The 21828-nt window shown below is 40.4% G+C and overlaps 1 long non-coding RNA gene and 1 pseudogene across 2 annotated transcripts in view; one reads left to right on the plus strand and one right to left on the minus strand.

Moving 5' to 3' along the window:
* Positions 1-21032, minus strand: part of LOC307176450 — a 145802-nt gene extending 124770 nt beyond the window's left edge. The window contains exons 1-2 of the long non-coding RNA XR_013824763.1: positions 18509-21032; positions 17592-18007 (exon numbers count right to left, since the gene is read on the minus strand). This is a non-coding gene — a long non-coding RNA (uncharacterized lncRNA). The remainder of the gene's footprint in view (positions 1-17591; positions 18008-18508) is intronic.
* On the plus strand, positions 9479-17598 carry LOC307176449 (small ribosomal subunit protein eS6-like; annotated as a pseudogene). Its single transcript has one exon. The product of its transcript is annotated as a small ribosomal subunit protein eS6-like (transcript).
* Positions 21033-21828: the final 796 nt, after the last annotated feature.

The raw sequence follows: 21828 nt of genomic DNA on the forward strand, positions 1-21828 counted from the left end.
GGGCAGCCATTCTGTCTTATTTTTGTATCCCCAGCACCAAACACAATTCTTGGCACATTTCAGAAGATGCTTAGTAATGTTAAAAAGAATGAATGAATGAATGAATATCAAAGTAAGTGCTTTAAAAGTTGACAGAAGGGACAATTCAATATGTTCTGGAGTGAACAGGAAATGCTACATTAAAATATATGTAAATAAAATGTTTGTACATAACATGCTTTAAATGCACTTGAGTAAGGAATTATTCAGAGGCATGAATAATCATACTTTAACCCTTTGTAACTTCAGACTTTATTAAAATAGGATACACTTATACTATCACACATGCTCTTTTTTTTTTGGCCTCACCTCGCAGCATGCGGGACTTCCCCAAACAGGGGTTGAACCCGTGCCCCCTGCAATGGAACTGTGGAGTCTTAACCACTGGACCACCAGGGAAGCCCGTATCACACATGTTCTTTGATATGCTGTAAGTATCAAGTTGGAAGAAACTTAGGTTCAGAATTAATTTAAATTCTTGGGATTAGAGAAACAGACATTCTTCTATCTGCATCATCATTGTCTAATTTTACTTATTAGTCTCAACCTGTAACAATTATAATATTTCAACAAATGAAGCCATCTTAATGCTATAATCTAGATTTTCACTTATATAAGCAGTATTTCCCTCCACTTCATTTGGAAATACTACCATTTTACTCCAGGATAAAACCTGCCTATCATCTAATCCAAAATATTCTTACATAGCATATAGGTAGGACTGCTCAATTTAGGGAAAAAAATAAAAATAAGAAACCTACAGGATGCCCAGTTACATTTGAATTTCAGATAAATAATGATTTTTTTTCTTAGTTTAAATCTGTCCCAATTTGAGGCATACTTAAGATATTTATTTACTTATTTATTTATCTGAAATTCACATTTAAATAGGTGTCCTTTATTTTATTTGACAACTCTACACATAGCAGACAAGAAGACTAGCAATAAATTGATGCTAGGAGGGCCTCAGATGATCAAAGAGTGCCATCTTAAAGACTAGCTTTCCTGGTAACCCAGAGGAAACTTAAGGACCTCAACCATCTCCTAGGCTACATGTATGGCCTTAAAGAGACCCATCCTCACCCATGTGCTATGAGTATTAGGGCTCTCAACAGGAAAGTCAGTTTGGTGAAGGCAAAATCCAAGACTATGTCTGAGGGTAGCTTTTTCTTTTTTTTATAAAGGAGAGAAAAGATGATGTTCTTTACAGAACTAACCTCAGAATTTTGTCCTGCTACTGTCTTAAAAGATCTTATTTTACAACTATTGTAATCTGCCCAGTAATCCTGATGATATACAAAAGGCCAACAGGTATATGAAAAGGTGCTCAACCTCACTAACCATCAAAATGCAAATCAAAATCACAATGAAATACCACCTCACACCTGTTAGGATGGCAATTATAAAAAAACAAAAGATAACGAATGTTGGTGAGAATATGCAGAAAAGGGAACCCAACCCCAGTAACACAGTTGGTGGGGATGTAAATTGATATGACCATTATGGAAAACAGTATGGAGGTTCCTCAACGAATTAAAAATAGAACTACCGTATGATCCAACAATCCTACTTCTGGGTATTTATCCAAAGGAATTAAAATCAATATTTCGAAGAAATATCTGTACTCCCATGTTTACTGCAGCATTATTCACAATAGCCAAGATACGGAAACAATCTAAATGTCCAACAATGGATGAATTGATAAAGAAAATATATACAATGGAATATCATTCAGCCTTTAAACAGCAGGAAATCCTGCCATTTGTGACAACATGCATGGACCTGGAAGACATTAGGCTAAATGAAATAAGCCAGACAAAGAAAGATAAATACTGTATGGTCATACTTATATGTGGAATCTTAAAAAGTCAAACCCATAGAAGCAGAGAATAGAATGGTAATGGCCAGGGACTGAGGAGAGGTGGAAATGTCAAAGTGCACAAAGTTCCAGTTATGCAATATAAATAAGCTCTGGAGACCTACTATACAGCATACGCCTATAGCTAGCAATACTCTATTATATACTTAAAATTTTCTAAGAGGATAGATTTTATGTTAGGTGTTCCTACCAATAACAATAATGATAATAATAATAGGGATGAGAGGAAGCTTTGGGAAGTAATGGATATGTCTGGGGCCTTGATGGTGGTGATAACACCATTAAATACGTATACATTAAACATGTACAGTTGTATACAACTGTATACAAACTGATCAGTTGTATACATTAAATATGTACGGTTCTTTTACATATCAGTCATTCCTCAATAAGTGGTATAAAAAAATTTAAGTTAATGAGCACTTCCTATAACCCAGGGGCTATTATGAGATTTTATATGCATTATTAATACTAATCCTCACAACGTCCCTACCAGCTATGTGTCATTATCTCTATTTTACAAATAAACTGAGATTAAATAATAATTTTTGCCCTAGGCCGAACAGTGAGGAGAGATGGGGATGAGACTCAAATCCAGGTTTGTCTGGCTCACAACTAGTTGAGTATTTAATAATGATGCTGTATACTGACTTTTAGTACCTAGATCCTTCTAAAGGATTAAAGGAAATGCAAAAGCACTCAAATGAGTTGATATACAGGTAAGTGGTCTCAGGATAGATAAGTTCCTAAGCAAGAATGCAGGTGTGTATGTATCTATGTGTGGTCACATACAGCTTTCTCTAAAAATTCTTCTCTAAAATCAAAGAGCTTTACAAAACCAAACCCTTGCCATTCCCCTTTCAGTATATTTGAAGTTTCCTAGATGGCATATTACTCTCCTAAGAAGCTAGTACATTTCCAAAAGGGTCTACCTAACGGCTATGGGCAGGTAAATACAAAAATAATCTGTCCATTTCTTCTCTGTTTCCCCAGGTACAAGAAATTGAAATGATCATGATACTCCAAGACAGAGGAGAATGTTCATCTGAGTCACACCAAGTAACTTGATTACTGCTAAAGTAAAATTTGAAAATGACTGAAGTGATTTTTATGATCAGCCTTTTGGAAGTCATTCAAAAGTGCTGCAGTACTACTTCAAAGAAGATAATTCAAATGTCACTCCCTCTTCAGTGTTATCAATAGTTGAGTATTAAATTGGGAAGCTTGATTTATGTTATGTAATTTAACTAGCATATAATTTAAACACTCATAATTAAGTCACTATTTGAATAAATGGAATAAACATAAGAATAAGTTTGGTAGTGAGGTGCTCATCTCCAGAGGAGTTCAATCAGACTGGGAAAACATTTGGTAGAGATTTATATGGCTCTGAACCTTGACTGCTGCACGCTGGAATCACCTAAGGCAGCGGTCCTCAACCTTTTTGGCACCGGGGACCAGTTTTGGGGAAGACAATTTTCCCATGGACTGGGGCGGGGTGGGGGGGACGGGAGGAGACAGCTCAGGCGGTGATGCGAGCAATGGGGAGCGGCAGATGGAGCTTGGATCTCTCATCCCGCTTGCCCACCACTCACCTCCTGCTGTGCGGCCCGGTTCCCTGGGGCCTGGGGACCCCTGACCTAAGGGGTTTTTAGAAAGACTGATGCCCAGGTCCCATCCATGGAGATGCTTATAAAACTGGACTGAGGCGAAACTTGAACACTGGGTTTTTGAAGCTCCTCAAGTCGTTCAAATAGGTGGTCAAGGTTGACCCCCCTGCTACAGAAGGAACTCAAGCACTGGATGGAAGGTTGAGACAGGTGACATATCAGGACCCTTCCAACCCTGACAATCTAAGTCTGACTGCAGCATGACCCATGCTACAACATAGTACGAGATTAGACCTGAAGTTTCTTTGGATGTGCAAATTCGCAATAAACTGCTTCAGTAATATTGTTTCCTGGGTGTAGTTTCCAAACACAAAGAGGGTGCTACAATTATTTACACCTCCTCCTTACAGTATCCTATCTTCTCTAGATTACACATTGAAGAGATATTAAAAATGAATAATTCAATCAAGTCAATTATTAAGTATCTTCTGAGGATCTACTATCCGCACGACACTCCTCTAGGTACTGAACATTAGATAATGAGTTACTGATCTCACTGGAGTCTCAGATCTTACTGGAATTTACAATTTAATAGACACAAATGGCTGTAATACAAAAATAAAGTAAGTATGTTTGAAGTTTAAGTGCACGATAGTTCATTTAAGAGATTATGTCCAGTTGTGAAGGAGGGGTAATGCAGGCAGAAGTATTTTCTTATCAGTGCAAAATCCATACCTTATGTATTTTATTGAAGGAGAATAAATATCAAAGTAAAATTTTAAAGATGTAGGTCAGACTTTAGGTATATCAACAAGTAGGTGTGTCAGACTCTTTCACCTCCCTAAACATTTACTGAAAGGGATTTTGTTATGCAAAACCTTCTAGAGGTTTTTTAAATGAAGGGCTAAAGTGAAATCTTCTAAAGTAACACAGACCTATTGGTAGTTTATGCAGTTTAAATTCCCAATAACTTGAAACAATTGCATAAAAATAGCCAGCTAGCTAGTGAAACATGCTGATCCCACAGTATAAAGAACACTTGAGATATGAGAGAATGTCAATTAACAGACATTTGCTGAATTCTATTGCAGAAAACTAAACTTCCACACACGAGAGTTTAGACAGGCAGAACAATGTACCAGAGCTGTAGTTAAAGGAAGACTTGGACTAAATAAATATATCATAACTACTGGCCAGTCATTTCAGCTGACCATACCCAGCAGAACTGGAAATGCAGAGAATGCTAGGAAAGGTCACTCACTCTGATAAAAAATAATACCTCTGCTACCACAGTCACACCGCCCAAATGAAATCCACATCCACATGTGGTTTTGGTTAATCTTCACCGCTAGACCCAGGATCAATCTAGGGGCAGATGCTCCGGCAGGAGCCAGGAGGAAACTGTGTTCCGTATCCCTAATTCCAGCACAGGGTACCAATCACAGCTGTGATCAAATCAGAGCCGGCAGACAGTGCAATACAGATAATAAAATGTTTTAGCTAAAGGGATAAGACTTTGGAGTATACTAATGACTGGAAAGTCAGCTCTTTGACACGAATTATAATTCTTTAATGATAATGATGTAGAAGACTAAGCAACGTTTTATCAATTTTAAAAAATCAAGTTAAATCTATCAAATAAAATCTACCTTCTAAATGAAGAAAATTGAAGACCCGACCTTCAGATAAGACTGTTTATATGGGAAGCTACATTTGGAAGTATAAACTGTAGTTTCTATTTTAAGACTGTGTCCTCCAAATTCCAGTAATGAAAAATATTCACCTGAATTCCTTTCCATACAAGATAACCACTTCTTAGTTTAAGAAAACCCAACCTCAACTCAGCAGATAAAGTATCAATAAAAGCCCTCTGGGCTTCCCTGGTGGTGCAGTGGTTGAGAGTCCGCCTGCCGATGCAGGGGACACAGGTTCGTGCCCCGGTCCGGGAAGATCCCACATGCCGCGGAGCGGCTGGGGCCGTGAGCCATGGCCGCTGAGCCTGCGCGTCCGGAGCCTGTGCTCCACAACGGGAGAGGCCACAGCAGTGAGAGGCCCGCATACCGCAAAAAATAAAATAAAATAAAAGTCCTCTGCCTTCTTTTTTCAATCTTGCTCCTTAAAAATATCAACAGCAGATTAAAAACTATACACATAAAACAAAAAAATTGTAACCAAAGGAACAGTGTGCCCTAATGAATCTTCTTTCTTTATTGAGTTCAAACCCTACGGAAAAGAAAAAAACTATTAATTCAGAAGCTGTAGTATCTAGAGTCCATTTTTCACATTGATTTGCAAATTCTAAGCAATAAGTCAGCTGGTTCTGCTGTCAATAGGAATGCCTGGCTGGCTTCTTATTTTATGCAGCAGTGGAGTCTGTAAGCACCCTGTTCCAGGTTGTCTTCTCCTTTCCCTCTCTCTCTCCTCTGTCCTAAGTTTTCAGTTACCGGCCACACACTGATGATGCCAGCATGTATGTATGTGGCCCAGGCCTCTCTTCTGAGGAGTAGCTACAACTGCCTACAGTCTACAGTGCTCTTAAAGATGTATTTTCCTCCTGCACAGCCTCTTCTGGAAAGAACTCCCATTACTATATAATTCTAAATAAATAAAGTAAGTAAATACTAAAGGAAGCACAAAGTAACTTTTAGTGAAACTTCACTGCTCCTGGTATCATATTAAATATTCAATGGGAAACCAGTTAAATAATTAGTAGTTGATGGACATTTTGAATCAGGTCATTTTCACTTGCTAGGTTCTCTAAACTATATTTTCCCAGCACGTTGAAATTTTGTGTTGTCCAGTGGTATTCCTAAGAAAAAGAGAAGTCTGTTTTTTGTTGTCACTCCCAAGTAATAAGTAGCCATCACAAGCCCAGTGGCTCCAGGTCTTAGAAACAGACCCTGTCACCTGAGTCCTGAAGTGGGAAGTGTGCTCATGGGGTCCAACCTCTCTCCCAACCAAGACGGGATTCTCACTTACAACCAGAGCATTTCCTACAAGGCCCCTGAAAGAGGCAAATTCAAGCTAGACTTTAAATATTAGGTTATTTTTACTCCTAAAGAAAATAAATGAACGACAGAGCCTAAAGTATTCAGGTAGGAACAAAGAAAGGGGCTACAATTTTCACAGATAATACAAAATTGGCAGGATAAGCTATTTATAGTTTTCAGGGTATAAGCAGCATGTCCAGTAGCAAAAGTAAGACTTAAATACACAATGGTGGGGGGATGGGTAGTGAAATGAAATGAAAGCTCAGGAGCAAAAGAAAGAGCTCAAAACTACACATGAGATTCTTAAATCCAAAGAAGTTAAAAAAAAAAAAAAGTTGGGCAGTGACTCTTAGCAGAACAATGATAGGAAAGGTTGCTTTAACATATGTTTCATTAATTTATAACTAAGGTAAAAAGCCTCAGAGAATGGGAACGACCCATAAACTTTAACTCAAAATTTTTGAGGTAATTATTGTTAGGTATAAGCAATTAAGGAAGATAATAAAAAAATAAACTATACATATTAGAAAAGCATATAAAATATTTTAAAATACTCATTTTGGTATATACAGATGACTAAGACTCAACTCTGTAAGATACACAGGAAAGGCAGATACTGAAATATTCTATCACAGATATTTGACAATGTGCTTTAGCTCAAGAAAAATATATGAACTCCAAAACTGTCTGTTTGCAGCCAGTCCCACTCTGGGCAAAACACAAAATGTTCCAGGCTCCTTGAGGCCCTGAAGGCTTGTGAGTAAAGACCTGGTTAGGCCCATAGTGTACAAAAGGAGGCTCCGCGAGAACACAGATCCTACTGGGCCTCTGAATCTGTCTTCGTTCAACCTTTACTTGGACACTTTTTAAGAATTCATTTACGTATCCTATAGTATTAACTATAGGTAAAACTTTAAAATATTATATTAATTAACAAAAAATAATAATTTTAGCATAGGTCACCCACTGGAAAATGTAGGAAAGAAACTAAAATTGTTTCTGAAAAGGAAATGGGGTGGAAGGAACTGATAAATCAATGTCCATGTGGTAGGTATTTTGTTAGGTGCTTTATTTATATATTCTCCTTTAGTCACTACAAACACACAAGGGAAGAATTCTCCCTCTACTACCAAAAACAAAATAAGCCAACAAACAAAAACAACTCTGAGGTACAGAGAAATTACAGCTACACTTCCAATCTTTATCTAACTCCAAAGTTCGCACACACACTGCCGTCCTTGTCAGTAAAAAAAATACATAACAGCAACTAAAATTAGTTTCAAAATATACACCTATCTAACAGTAGTTGTCAAAGAAAGACAGTAAGAACACAGAGGCACTGAGTGGTCTTTAGACAGGGGTCACAGAACTAGCCATCTCAATCAATAGGGCTGGGGACACCTTGGCCAGCACAAGCCAAAAGAAGATAAAATCATCTGACTTGGACTTGTACCAGAAGGTCCTTCTATAATATGGAGGAGGATATAAAAATCTGAGGTTTTTCTATGCTTCCTATTAAAGGGAAATACCCAGGCAAACCAAAATCCAGATTTTTAAATGTTTCATTTTTTAACACTATAATAATATCATCAAAAACCTCTATTAAAGTGGTTATTTGTACTCAGAGCTCTACTCCCCAGTTTAGATTGGAGATATCTAAATTAAGGACATTAAGAAAAATATTATTTTCAAGTAAATCAAACTTATTCTGAACGCACTCATTCAGCAAACCCACGAGGCATCTGGAAGTATGTTTCACACCACAGAATAAGGAAATAGCAAAGAGATTGCCTATGTTTGATTCATCTGTATATCACATGTACACCTACATAATGTGGAGATATATACACACATATGCATATGCACACACACACACATGCACAGAGAATTCAATGGGCAAAAATTTACTATATGTTTCTGGGTGTTAAATGTGCATATAGATTAAGGCAAAAGAACGCCAGCATGCTAACATGCTGTTAACAATTCCACCTGTTCTTAAAATTTGGGGGTCCAAATGAACAAGTTATGAAGGTGAAGTAAAAACCAGCTCATAACTGCACTCTTCCCTGGCAATGTAATTAAAAATAAAACATTTTTTGATATCAGAAAACAAGAAATTTAGCTTTGAAGGAAAAATTTATTATATCCCTTAAGATAATAAAACCGAGATCTTCCAAAGTTTTCAAGCCAGGCCTTTTAGAGCCTTAGTCATGTCTCCTGAGCTGCATCTCCCCTTTGGGTATCTCACTGATGACGGCTACAAGACAGGGAATATTGGCACTGCTCTGAGTTTAATACTCTGGTGCAAGTAAAGGTGAACGGCCCTTCTCTTAATTCTCTAGTGCACAGCCAAGGCAGGGCTGCAATACTTAAATGTAAGGTAATTAAATATTTGGATATCACACAAAGGAAATCAACACAGAATATCATGGAACTGGATAATCTAGCATACAGTTTACCTGTTTTCAGCTTGGAGTTCAGTACATGGATGCCTCCCTACTCAGCATCCAACCTGCCAAAAATGCCTAATGACATCTAGCAACCTAATATCCAAACCCAAGAGAAGTATTACGGAGAGCATGAAGTTTCTTTTCCTATACAGTTAACTCCCACTTTCAGGGTTCAAGTTCATGTCTGACTGAACCTTTCCACGTATGACTGGCCCTGAGAATGCCCACCTGCTGTAGGAAAGCCTCTGCACATTTACAGTGACAGGACTTTACTGGAGAATAGGGTGATTTATTTTTTTTAACAAAGCACACAGTAAGATATAACAGGAGGGGCTGTTCTCTTACAACTTTAGATGACATTCATATCAAGGAATGTTAGGTTTTGCATGAGATATTTAAGAGGTGAACCAGAGTAAATTTAAATATCAATAAAAGTAAAATGTATACACAGTGAATTCTGAGCTTCATGGCATTAACATTACAGCTAAGCAAACAAATTATATGTAAATATAGTATCATATTGTCAGTATATTAATGAAATGCCCATGCTTTGAACATAGATAAACATAGGTAAGAAGAGTCAGAGCAATATTTTAATCAGAGATAAATACATAAAAATTGCTCATTCCCTATATCTATAAATAGTGTTTTATTTTCAAAATGGTATTAATTTCCTTAAAGTGCTTATAAGTTTTATGAGGGTATTAATTTTTTTAAGCACTTATAGGCTAAACTACAGTAAAAGTAGGCATTATTCATTAAATAAGTATACCCAGGGACTTCCTTGGTGGCACAGTGGTTAAGAATCCACCTGCCAATGCAGGGGACACTGGTTCAAGCCCTGGTCCGGGAAGATCCCACATGCCACGGGGCAACTAAGCCCGAGCACCAAAAGTACTGAGCTGGCGCTCTAGAGTCCGCAACAGTGAGAGGCCTGCATACCGCAAAAAAAAAATTTTTTAATAAATAAATAAATTAAATAAAGCGGAAACTAACCTACCATTGTAAAGCAATTATACTCCAATAAAGATGTTAAAAAAAAAATGTACCCCATTTGCCATGAAATGCTATCTAAGGACCGCTATGGACTCTTCATTCTATTTGGAATACTCCAGCCCAAATCCGTCCCTCATTTGGTCCAACAATCAGAATCTCCTGACCTAACTGGCAGTGGCAAAGGGAAAACGAAATGGGAGAGAAAAGGGGAAGGAGGGTGGATGAGTTTATTCCGTCCATCTCTATCAATATTGCTTCCTTAGCTCCAGGACCGACCATCCCCAGCAACTCTTCCACCTTTATCTAACCTTCCAAATCCCCTCTACTCCCCCTAGAAAGACTAAGATACCATATATTTGGAGGTAACAAAACTAACTTCTAAGTTACCTAAATGGCCTACTTATTTGAGAGAAGTTTAAAGTGCTAGTTAGACTGTACCAATCCATAATGTCCAACGCCAAGGTGCCTGACTAATAAGCCTGATATAGGAAGTAGACATACCTTACTGTTCAGCCATTCCATCCTACGCTGCAGATCTCAGCACCTAATTTTACTTCTTTTTTTTAATCTAATGGCATATATTGAGACTAGTTCCCAAGTTTTACATCACTTGATAAAAGGAACTGACACAGCAGAAAGGTTTCCCTGATAGACCCCGTGGGGCTCAGTGCTTAACACAGAGGAAGAGACTTCCTTCCTTGGACTGTATCTAGGCCCCTGCTGTGACCAGAGAGACAACAGTAGAATCATTATGTGTACCTAGGGTTATTTCTAACTCATGAACCTGCCACACTAAAGGCCTTTGTTTCTTCATGTTTGAGCTGACCTCTAACAAGGATGGTGCTAGTTACACTTAACATTGGTTGATGTGGTCAGGTAGGTGCAGCACTGTTCCAAGAGATGCAATGCACAAGTGGTGGTCTCAGAAGTAGACACCATCACAGACACACTGAACCGTACCATTTGTTGGTGCTCATTACGGCCCGTGAGGCTGCAGCAGGGCTGGGCCATGACCTTTAAAGTAAGAATGTATTTGTGGGAGCTTTCCTTATTCTAATTTACTATGATTTCATTATTTTTGGTATAGAAAATTGTGCTGGTGATAACCTACACACAAGGACCCTAGGGTGTTTTTCAGTTCAAGTAACTGGAAAATGAGTGAAGTTTCTGTGTAATGAAATGGGAGGTGTATGTTGGCATGAACGAAGAAGAAACCTTCATTCGTACCTTTTATGAGAAGCGTGTGGCCACAGAAGTTGCTGCCGACGCTCAGGGTGAAGAATGGAAGGGTTATGTGGTCCAAATCAGTGGTGGAAGTGACAAACAGCGTTTCCCCATGAAGCAGGGTGTCTTGACCCATGGATGAGTCCGCCTGCTACTGAGTAAGGGGCATTCCTGTTACAGACCAAGGAGGACTGGAGAAAGAAAGTGCAAATCTGTACAGGGTTGCATTGTGGAGGCCAATCTGAGCATTCTCAATCTGGTCATCGTAAAAAAAGGGGAGAAGTATATTCCTGGACTCACGAATATTACTGTGCCTCGTCGCCTGGGGCCCAAAAGAGATAGCAGAATCCACAAAGTTTTCAGTCTCTCTAAAGAAGATGATGTCTGCCAGTATGTTGTGAGAAAGCCCCTAAACAAAGAACGTAAGAAACCTAGGACCAAAGCACCCAAGATTCAACGTCTTGTTATTCCACGTGTTCTGCAACGCAAACGTTGGCGTATTGCTCTGAAGAAACAGCGTACTAAGAAAAATAAAGAAGAGGCTGCAGAATATGCTAAACTTTTGGCCAAGAGAATGAAGGAGGACAAAGAAAAACGCCAGGAACAGATTGCCAAGAGACGGAGGCTGTCCTCTCTGAGAGCTTCTACTTCTGAGTCCAGTCAAAAATGAGATATTCTAAGAGTAACAAATAAATAAGATCAGACATCACGAAAAATATATATATATACAATAATATTTAAAAGTATTTCTACCAATTATAAATTTAAAAGAATACAAGAAAGAAAGGGTCAAGGATCCGTCTTATGTTAAAATTGTAACAGAGAAAGCGAAAGCATAGTTAGGCAAAAAACTGTTACCAAGATTCACAGAGGTAACTCCTCCTGCTTTGAGTAATAAAAATAAGAGAGTAAGATTATGATGCACTGAGCGAGTTGAATGACCCTAATTTCCTTTTCTGAAGGTTCTCACAAATATTAGCGGGCACCAGAACACTGAGTAAGCAAGTGTATGTATAGCTGTGGCAATCCGTAGGACGCAACTTGGACTGTGGCATCTTTAGATGCACATTTTAATTTTTTATTCAAAACTATGTTAATGCAACAACATGCAGACCCTTTACTTAACTCTGTAGCATTCAGACCTTTTGCATTGTGCAGCTATTGCGTTTACACTAATTGGCACCCAAAAAAAAAATTGTTAAATCACTCACTCACTACCCACTGAAATGACAGAATTCAGGTTTATGCTGCTAATTTGCTCCCAGCACAGGGTGTCTACAACTGTTATCATCACCTAAAATGAATCCCTTCCCTTACTTGTATGAATTATGCTTGTGACCCTACAAATGTGCATTTTATAAACTTATAAACTAGGATCTCTAACAAGGATCCCAGTTCTAAATCAAAAAAACTGAAACTGCTGCTTATAAAGCATTACTAGTTATGTATTTGTAAAGTTTAAATGGCCACTGAGGATTGAATTAGTGCTCTTGTTTTAACAAGTGATATTCCTTAAAGTATTATTTTATAAATTGTGTGGCATTCTTAAGCGTTAAGATAACCGAGAAATAGATACTGACCCTCTAAAACACAATTCAAATTTTATAACAGAAAGGAGCAGAAAATCAAAATCCATTTCCAAAAGTTGTGCTTTTAGCAAATTGTTCCTTAATGCATCTCTCCACTAAGCAGCGGTCATCAAGGGTTACTCAAACATAGATCTGCTGCTAGCGCCAGAGCAGTTTATCAGGATTCCCGTGTAAGAAATTGTGGTTCAAATTGCTGGAAATTTCCCTGTAGCCAAAGAGCCTGTGACATTTTCAGGCCAGTGATGTTTCACTAGAAAACATCATCTTACTGGGAAATTAACTGCTGTCCCAAGTACCTTAGGTGCTACAAACAAAGTTGTTCCGTCTTCCCACTCCAGAAACATTCTCTAGTTCACTAATTTCTACCACATCCAGTCTCACTCCTCTGCCAGGCTTTTGGACTCCAAATTATGATTCCTCTAATACCCCAACATAAGATTCCATTAACATTCCCCAAATCCCCAACCATGAACCTTTCAGCCCTTGACTTTCACTCACATTGCTCCCGTTTTCAAGAATATACTTATCTCTCCTGCCAAATGAAACACGCTTGCAAAAGTCAGCTCAGGTCACACTTCTCGACAAGATTTCCCTTTCTTCCCGGCTCATCTTTGATGGGTCTCCTACAGACACCCCGTGGCCGTACATCGTTCAAGACTCTCTCATTACTGGTGTTCTCTGTACACTGAACTTAAGTACTTTGGGGCCAGAGACCAAATCCTTATGGAATGTTTTAAATCTCTCCCAGTAACTAACATGGAACTTACCACAAATAGTTATTTAATAAATACTAATAGGTTTATTGTATAGATTGTATATTGTCTGTCTTCTCAAAACCTCAGGATCATTTTCTAGATAATTTCCAAATAAATTTTTCTCTATGTTAAGTGCATCTTTGGAACAACAAGAATGACAGTCCTGAAGAAACCAGAAAGGGAAGAAAAGGTTGCTGTGCAGAAACAGATTTAAAGAACAACTTATGCATGGGATTTCTGCTCTGTCTCCTAAGAGCTTTTGACTCAGACTATCTTCACAAGGATATCTGCATTGCAGACAGCCTTGCACTCTAAAGATAGTGCTTCCAGGTTAGAGGGCGATTCCCCCCACCCCAGGATAATAAAGACCATGGCTCCCTGCTGGGCAAAGGCTGGGCAGTTTTGAAAGACATTCCTTAAAAAAGAAGGGGGATTTCCTAAACTCAGAGGTCCTCAGCTGTGACACAAATCCACTGTGTGCAGGCATCCACCTCGGCTACTCAGCACTGCCCCTGGGAGATGTTAGGACAAGGGAAACAAGAACGGGGCGCCTGTTGTGCCCTGAGTGATACAGTCCTTTATCTCTGACCCAGGAGCCTCCGTCCTCAGCCAGCATCTCTGTAACTGGGCCAGGTAGGCTTGCGAACCGTTTGTAGTTTCGGGCAACTTTTGGATGTTAACTAAAAGTGGGTGTGTTCAATTAGGAGTTTCTAGTTTACAAAAGAAAACAGAAGTTACCGCATGGAAGTCTACACATCTCACGTGCGATGGTATAGGTGGATCTCAAAAACAACGACGTGTGGAGTGAAAAGAGCAAACTCAAGGGCATGAGGACTCCAGGATCTGATGATCTGAGGCTCTAGTACAGGCTAAGGTAAAGTCAGAGAGCAGAACGGTGGCTGCCTCTCACAGAAGGCACGGGTGGGAACTGAATCGAACTGAGAATGAGGTTTCTGGGTGATGAGAATATTCTATATCTTAAATGGGGTGTCTGGCACAAGGATACACACAATAGTCAAAAGACATCAAACTCTACAGTTAAGAGCTGTGCATTTTAATGTATGTAAATTATGCTCAATAAAAAAGCATTACAAATTCTAAATATCTGAACATGTTGCAAACACTGAATATGTTGCACTCCCCTTTAGTTTCAGGATATAATGATTCACAGAAACACTGAGACAACACCAGCCACTTTCACATATACGCTTTGAACACAGTCTTTAGGGCGGTAGCTGCCATACAGGAATTTAAGAGGATGTCTCTGGAGGAAGACTGCTTGGGTTCCAACCACTGGCTGGGTGCCATCAGGCAAATTCCTTAACTTCTTCACGCCTGGGCGTCATTCTTTTTCAGATAAATATAAGAAAAGTTCCTACATATGGTTTTTGAGGTCTAAATTAGGTAATATAGATAAAGTATCTAGTACATAGATAGCATCCTATAAAGCTAGTTTTTTATTATTACTTAGAGCATAAATACTAATACAGGATTCAGAATAATTCAGGATATTTCTGTTCAAGTAGAAGAGTAATAAGTCTTTCAAAATCTAGTAAGTTTAAAGGCATTCATTAGTGGGACTATAAGGTAGAATAATTATAATAATATCCCCAAATTATTTAATTATATAACCTATTACAGCAATAGATCCACATCATAGTTTTTTTAACATGTTATCTGAAGCACAGAAAGAGTCAAATAAATGCTGCTTTGGGTGTCTCTAGTTCAGACAGATGCGTCTCATTTACTGTCTGACAACTGTATTGTTAGAATTTTTTGCCTTTTTCCCCTAATGTAATACATGTAAAAGTTGAAAAGCCAATTGAATACTAATCCCAGCCTCGCCTGAACAGTTAAATTGATGACAAACCTTTCGAAAGACACAACTAAAGGAAAGATGTGAAAGGACAAAATCTCGAGTATGACAGTAAAAATACAAGGAGAGCGGGACAAAGCGGGGCAATCCTCAGTGAGGGAAAACAGAGAAGCAGGACTCCACAGCTCTGCAGATCAGGCCACACTCCCAACTTCAGCGCGCACATCAGGGGTTCACGTTCTCATGAAAAGGCACGTGTGCCACAGATGGACCAGAACCACCTGAGCACTGTGTTCTTTAAGATGATTCCCAAGATTTTAAAAGGAAATATAATTAGGAAAGATAAAATAAATAATAAACAATCATGATCCCCTAAATTTCTATATTTTTCAAATTTATTTATTTTTTAATTTGTTACTGTACCATTAAAATATTTCTAACATTTAGTATCCATTCTATTAAAACATATTTCCAATATTTTATATCTATTATTATATATCTGATGTATGAGGAATTTTATGTCACTTAATTGGCATATGAGTAGAAAGTTTAAATGTAAAAGAAAAAATAATTAAGAAAATGTTGCGGCAGAATGATGGTAACTGCTGAGTGTTTAATTCGGAAAGTGACTCAGGTCTCCTAGCAAACAGAGCCCTTTCTTTGCTTACAAGCAATAACACCTGCGGTACAACAGAAACACAACCAAAAAACATGAGTTTCAGACTCTGAAATAAGTGGCTGTTTAAGAAAAAAACAGAAACCCTACAATATTTTAGTCTTTGAGCCTTCTTATTTTCACATTTCTTCTTTTTTAAAGTACGACAGTAGTATGCCACGTGCTCCACACAGGAAGTGCAAAGAATAGAGATTTCAATCCGTCCCAAACTACACTTTATCTAAGTAAAAGGCAGCATTACAGAAGAGGCTAGCTACCACACACTTCAGTGATTCACTGTAATTGTGCAGACAACAAAATGTTACAGGGGGAAAAAGGCATTTTAATTACAACTACATTCACTGCTACCCAAGAAGCAGGTGCACAAACTTACATACGTAATTTCAATAAAGTTCACACTTCCTTCTCTTTTCTTGCCAGACCTGAATAATCTGAAAAATTGGCTTTTAATTGTACTATTTGACTCCTCAAATGGAACAAAGTATTGCACACAAATCACCGACTATCAACAAAGAACTGTATATCATTTAAAACAAAAAACAAAAAAACCTTGGACTTATCTTTATCGTAAGGCATTTTTTTATCCCTAAGGACTTTCAGCTTTGGAGTCAAGAAAACAAACCATTTATCCCAGAGCAATTCTCCTAGAACTGCCTATTTAAATTATGATCTAGAAGGAGAAACTTGTCAAAGTTTTCTACTTGCTGTTAAAAGTTGCCAAAGCCCCTCGAATACAAACAGTCTGGAGAGAGTCAGGTTTTTGCTCTGTGCTTTGAGGAGACAGGAGTGGTCTACTGGCAAATGGTCAGTGGCTCGGCGGCATCAAAAGGAACGGTCCACGCATTAAAAAAAAAAAAAAAAAAAAAGAATGGTCCAAATCAAATACCTGTGGTCAGAACATCCTAGACACCTCCCTCTTTTCCCTTCCCAAATTCAAACTGGCCACTGAGATAGAGGGACTCCACTTCCTCTCCAGCCACTGTCACTGCCTTATTTTTGACCTTACCACCTCCTCTGTGGCCTTTCTTACCTTCAATCCCACTCCACGCAAAGATATTTTCCACACTGTTGCCATAATGATTATCTAAAGGGTAAAGCTGACCAAAAGGCTTCAAGATTCCAAAACAGCTTTACTGAAAGATTCACTGCAAATGGCTAATGAAACATTAAGGACACAAGAGGCACCTAAAACAGAAGACACTAAGTAGTGACTTCTACTACTCCCGCTATCCGCCATCGCAGTCCTCACAGTCTGTTCGTCCTCTATCTGAATTGCCTTTCCACTCTGAAGAAACTACAAGACCATAAACAAATTAGTGACAGTACAGACCTACCTTTGAAGGGTGGCCCCCAAATGCGCCCCTCTCAGAGTTCATGGGACTCCAAGGGATTCTCCAGGAAACCAGTAAACCACTACCAGTTATTCTCTTAATCAGCCAATAGGAAACTCAAGTTAAAATTAGTGAAAAACCTTGCCAAATTCAGGTAGATGCCAGAGCTACACTCTACTTTAAATCCCACTTGCTCTGGAGCCTAAGAAAACTGGCAGATGCCAGAGAATTCTTACCAGAGTCAGCTCTCCTGCATCTCTGTCTGTAGTGCCCAGTTGAGAGAGGAAGGGAAAATCTCACGCTGTTCCTTCCTTTCCAAGATGCACTGGTTGTGGATCCTTTCTCTCCCAGGGACAGCTATTGCCTTCTTGTTTGTCTCATTTTGGGTCTTGAGAACTTGGCCTGGGAACCGTCAGGCTGAGGGCCCTCAAAATACGGCCGGACAGAAGTGTGGATTGCACTCCACTTGCAGCTAGTGTCCTACTGATCGTTGGCAGCGCTCAGGGGAACTAAGTCTTTCTTTGGCTACCTTTGGATGTGGCTCTGCATCTTGGGAGGGTAGGATATTTTGCCCATTCTTTGGGGACACCTCTTGAGTCCAACAGGTTGTCCAGTACTGCCAGGAATATTTACTGTTTGTCTCAGCTGAAACCTGACAAGATATTTGAAAAAAAAAACAAAAAACACTTTTTTTTTAAGTAGCTCTACTGTGAGAAGTTGGCCAGACTGGAAGCTGATATTCAGAGCCTGAAAGGAACGTTTTTTGAGGCCTCCTCCCCTAACCTAAGTGAAACTATGTATACCCAGAAGGAAAGACCTTCCAAAACAAAAAGCTCTAAATCTAGAACACAGAAATCTTTTTATTTCCATATTAGTTGAAGACCTCCCAGATCTAAAGATGCAAACAGAAAATAATGTAGTTGGATGGGTGATCAGCCCTTTGATGTCATAAAGGTTGCAACTCAATTCTTTGAAGAATTAAAAACAACTATCCCTGTCTCGGGAACTGAGTCTTTGTAAGAACACAAATGCAGCTACTGAAGCAATTCAAAGCCCATCTATCCTTTATACCAATCCCAAAACCTCCCCTATGCTGGCACATACTATAAAATTCTGGGTTTAGGAAACAAAAGTCCTTCCTGGAGGCACTTACTTTCTTTCCCTGTGCCTTGAGATGTGAATATTCTACCCAGTCTTCTTGAGAAACTGATGGCCAGTTCTTCGAAAAGCAAACTTCAGGGAGGTAATTCTTATCATAAGGGGAACAAAAAAAGGTTAAAAGACTATTTGGAAACTAGGCCAACAAAATGTCTTTAAAAAGTGTAAAGCCATCTGAGCAGGTAACCTTAACCTACTCCATCCGCCGAAACACAATTTGGATCTAGCTGTTCTTTTATAAACTAGTGAGCTTGCCTTATCATACCCTCAAAATAGTCTTTTTCAACTTCTAAATATACAGTGAAGTTGTGTGTGTGGGTTTTCAGATGTGAAAATGCTTGTGATTCTTCCCAACAGTCCAAGATAACAGAAGGAAAAACAAGCCAAGGTAGGTCGAGTCCTCTCCAAAAAATGTTGAGACTGCAGGAAAAGACACCTGGGGAATACAACAGATACAAAAGAATGCCACCTGTTTCAGCACCAACCACACAACTCTGTAAAATGCATGAAGAGCTCTTGGTGGTGTCACCAGTAAAATACAACGCGTGTCTTCTTCCAGGGCTCAAAGCTGTGTACTGTGCTTTCCCTACCACTCAAAACCGGCTCTTGGAAGAGTTACCTCTGCACCGGCAAGGAGTTGCCACACCTCTGCAAGGTCGGTCATGAGCCCGCAGGTGGCCTTCCATCTCCGATAGCCTCGGGTTTAAACTACAACTTAAATATACTCAACACAGTCCAGGAGAGGTACAGGGAAGAGGGAAAAGTTCATTCAGAATCCAGATCGGGTGGAAAGTTACGAGACGCTTGGAACATGAGAGCGGGGGCCGACCTGAGATTATTCTAATCAATGCCCTTGCACTGCACGAAGAAACTGAGGCCCAGAGAATTTCAGGAGCCCTCCTCGGCCTCCCAGTAGCTAGTGCGGGCTGGACTCATGCTCTCCCAGTCCGGAACTTGGGCGCATCCGCCACCTACCTAGCTCCTTCCTCCCGCCCCGTCCCTTTTCCTCTAAACCCTGCAGTGCGTCGCGGGGAGGGGGCCACCTGTGGGCTGGAACCAAACTCTTCCTTCGCCCTTCAGCCCGGGCACGCACTGAGGCGCGCGCGAGGTCGCCGGGCCGGTGCCCGCCAAGGTGCGCCGCGTCAACAACCGGCGCGGCACGCGCACCCCGTCTCGCCCACCCCGCGGCTTCCGGCCACGTGGTTTCCATAGCAACGGCTGCGCCGGCCTCCGAGCCCCCAGAGACGCTCCGGGGTCAGAGGTCATCCCTGTGGCAACGGATACCTCCCGCGCTACGGCGGCTCGGACGGGCCGCTTCCGCCGCATTGCGCCGCGGAGCCCCAGACGCCCCGAGGCGTGGAGCGCAGGTTGGCCGGTCCCGGGAGTTCTGGCCGCGGGTCACGGTGGAGGAAGGCGACGCGTCGCCTGCGTGCCTCCTCTCTTCGGGGCTCCATTAGGCAGACTCCGAGCCCGGCTCCGGCCAGATCCCCGAGGGGCCCGACTCCTGGAAGCAGATCCGAGCCGCAGAGGTGGCCGGCTCGTGGCGAGCAGAAAACAGTCCACGTCCCGCTTGCTGCTCTGGCGAGCGGGGCTCTGCCCCAGTCGTGCGTCCGCCTTTGACGGTGGCTCCGGAGGGCGGAAGCTGAGTAGCTGAGTGTGGTTTTGGGAAAGCAGGGCGCCACCAAGTTTGCAAATGACTGCTTTAAAACGGAAAAGAACAAAATAGGAAGGGAGGGGGCACCTCCTTTCAAAGCAAGTGAAACTCGAGGCTGTTTAGGTGCTGTCCACTCTAGAACGGAAACATGCCACATCGGATGGGCCCAGTGACCATCTTCACAGAAAGGAGTTCAGACAGGAAGAGAGAAACAATTCAAGTTCACTCCACTGTTTTTCGGACTGCCTTCCTTTTGGAGAACATTAAAGATCAGAAAAGAAAATGAAGGGGGGCTCTGGCAGAGGGAACCAAATGGTGTCCTAACACTTGTTATTTAAAGGGTGAGCGGGCCAGGAGGGGTGAATGCGCTTGTGTGTTTGAGGAAGGCCTGAGCCCAGGGGAATGTTTGCAAACCATGTTTCAGGATGCCCTGGCGCGGAGCATGAAGAGAAAGAAGGCCACTAACAGCTGTTTTTCCTTCTTGGTTTTACCGTTTAGAAGCCAAATTCTTGGTTGGCACTGCTGGAAAGGAGTAGGCGTTAAGTGAACTTCACCAAGTAAATTGTACGACAGTGGCAGCTACAGTCCCACAGTTAACTTTCTCAGAAAACGCTATTTTTCACCGTTAGTTCATTTAATACAAATGTATTGAAAACCTGAGACTTGTCATAACCTGAGTTTTTGACAGGGGACAGCGATAAAGGCAACAGTGCTCAACAATTGTTAGGTGACTTTCTTCGATGGTGTTAGTAGGTTAGATAAACAAAAACGTCAGTGTTCCCTGTAAAACATGTCTGCACTATGCCTCCATTTTTGCTTTCATGTTTAGGAAAGCCCTAAGGATTCCTCCTTTCAACTCCTCTTCCCTTCATCATCCTACCTTTTACTTCTGGCCAAAGCAGAAAGTTAGTTTGTACCAACCAGAGAAATATACAGGGAGAACATCAAGACATACTTGGTCCTTCAAAAGCAGAATAGCAAAAAAAAAAAAGTTAGTGCATCTCTGGAGGCATATGGAGGAACTGAGAAGTCGCCCTCAGACAATTCCCTGCTGTTCTGTGCTCAAGTTCAACTCTTATAACTAAATGTAGTACACGGTACACAATCTAAAACCCTAAGAAACACCACACAGACTATGGCACCAGGCAGATAGACGTGTCTGCTGGTATTTCCCTGGCCCCCTGTCCTTCCTGGAGGTGGTACTAAGTTGGGCTCAAAGGTTTTATTAAGAATATAGACACGATGCAATGTCTCATTTAAAACTTAGTAGAGGAGCTTCAAATATACTGTTCAAACATCCCAACTGTTTCCCCATAAACCATAAGAAACTATCTTGAATAAATGCTTCCATTTTGAGACATCTACATATTTATAGAAAGCTTATGAGTCAATTGAGTGAGTTATGATGCCAAAATGTACAAAGGAGCAAAACCTTTGGTGGTTGTCCTTGTTACAATATGTATAAAAACACTTCACAAAAGTCCTCAGTGTTTGTGTTGCTAAAACATGGAAGACTGGGTTTGAACATTTTTAAAGGAGTGGCTCCGCATAGGAAATATGAACTATAGAATTAGCTTTAGCACCTTCTGAAAGCAATGCATCATTTGAACGGATGTTCTCAGGGAGGCTGCCTAAGATGAGAACAGGCTGGATATGGGTAC

This window comes from Stenella coeruleoalba, assembly GCF_951394435.1.
Source record: "Stenella coeruleoalba genome assembly, chromosome: 18".
NCBI lineage: Eukaryota > Metazoa > Chordata > Mammalia > Artiodactyla > Delphinidae > Stenella > Stenella coeruleoalba.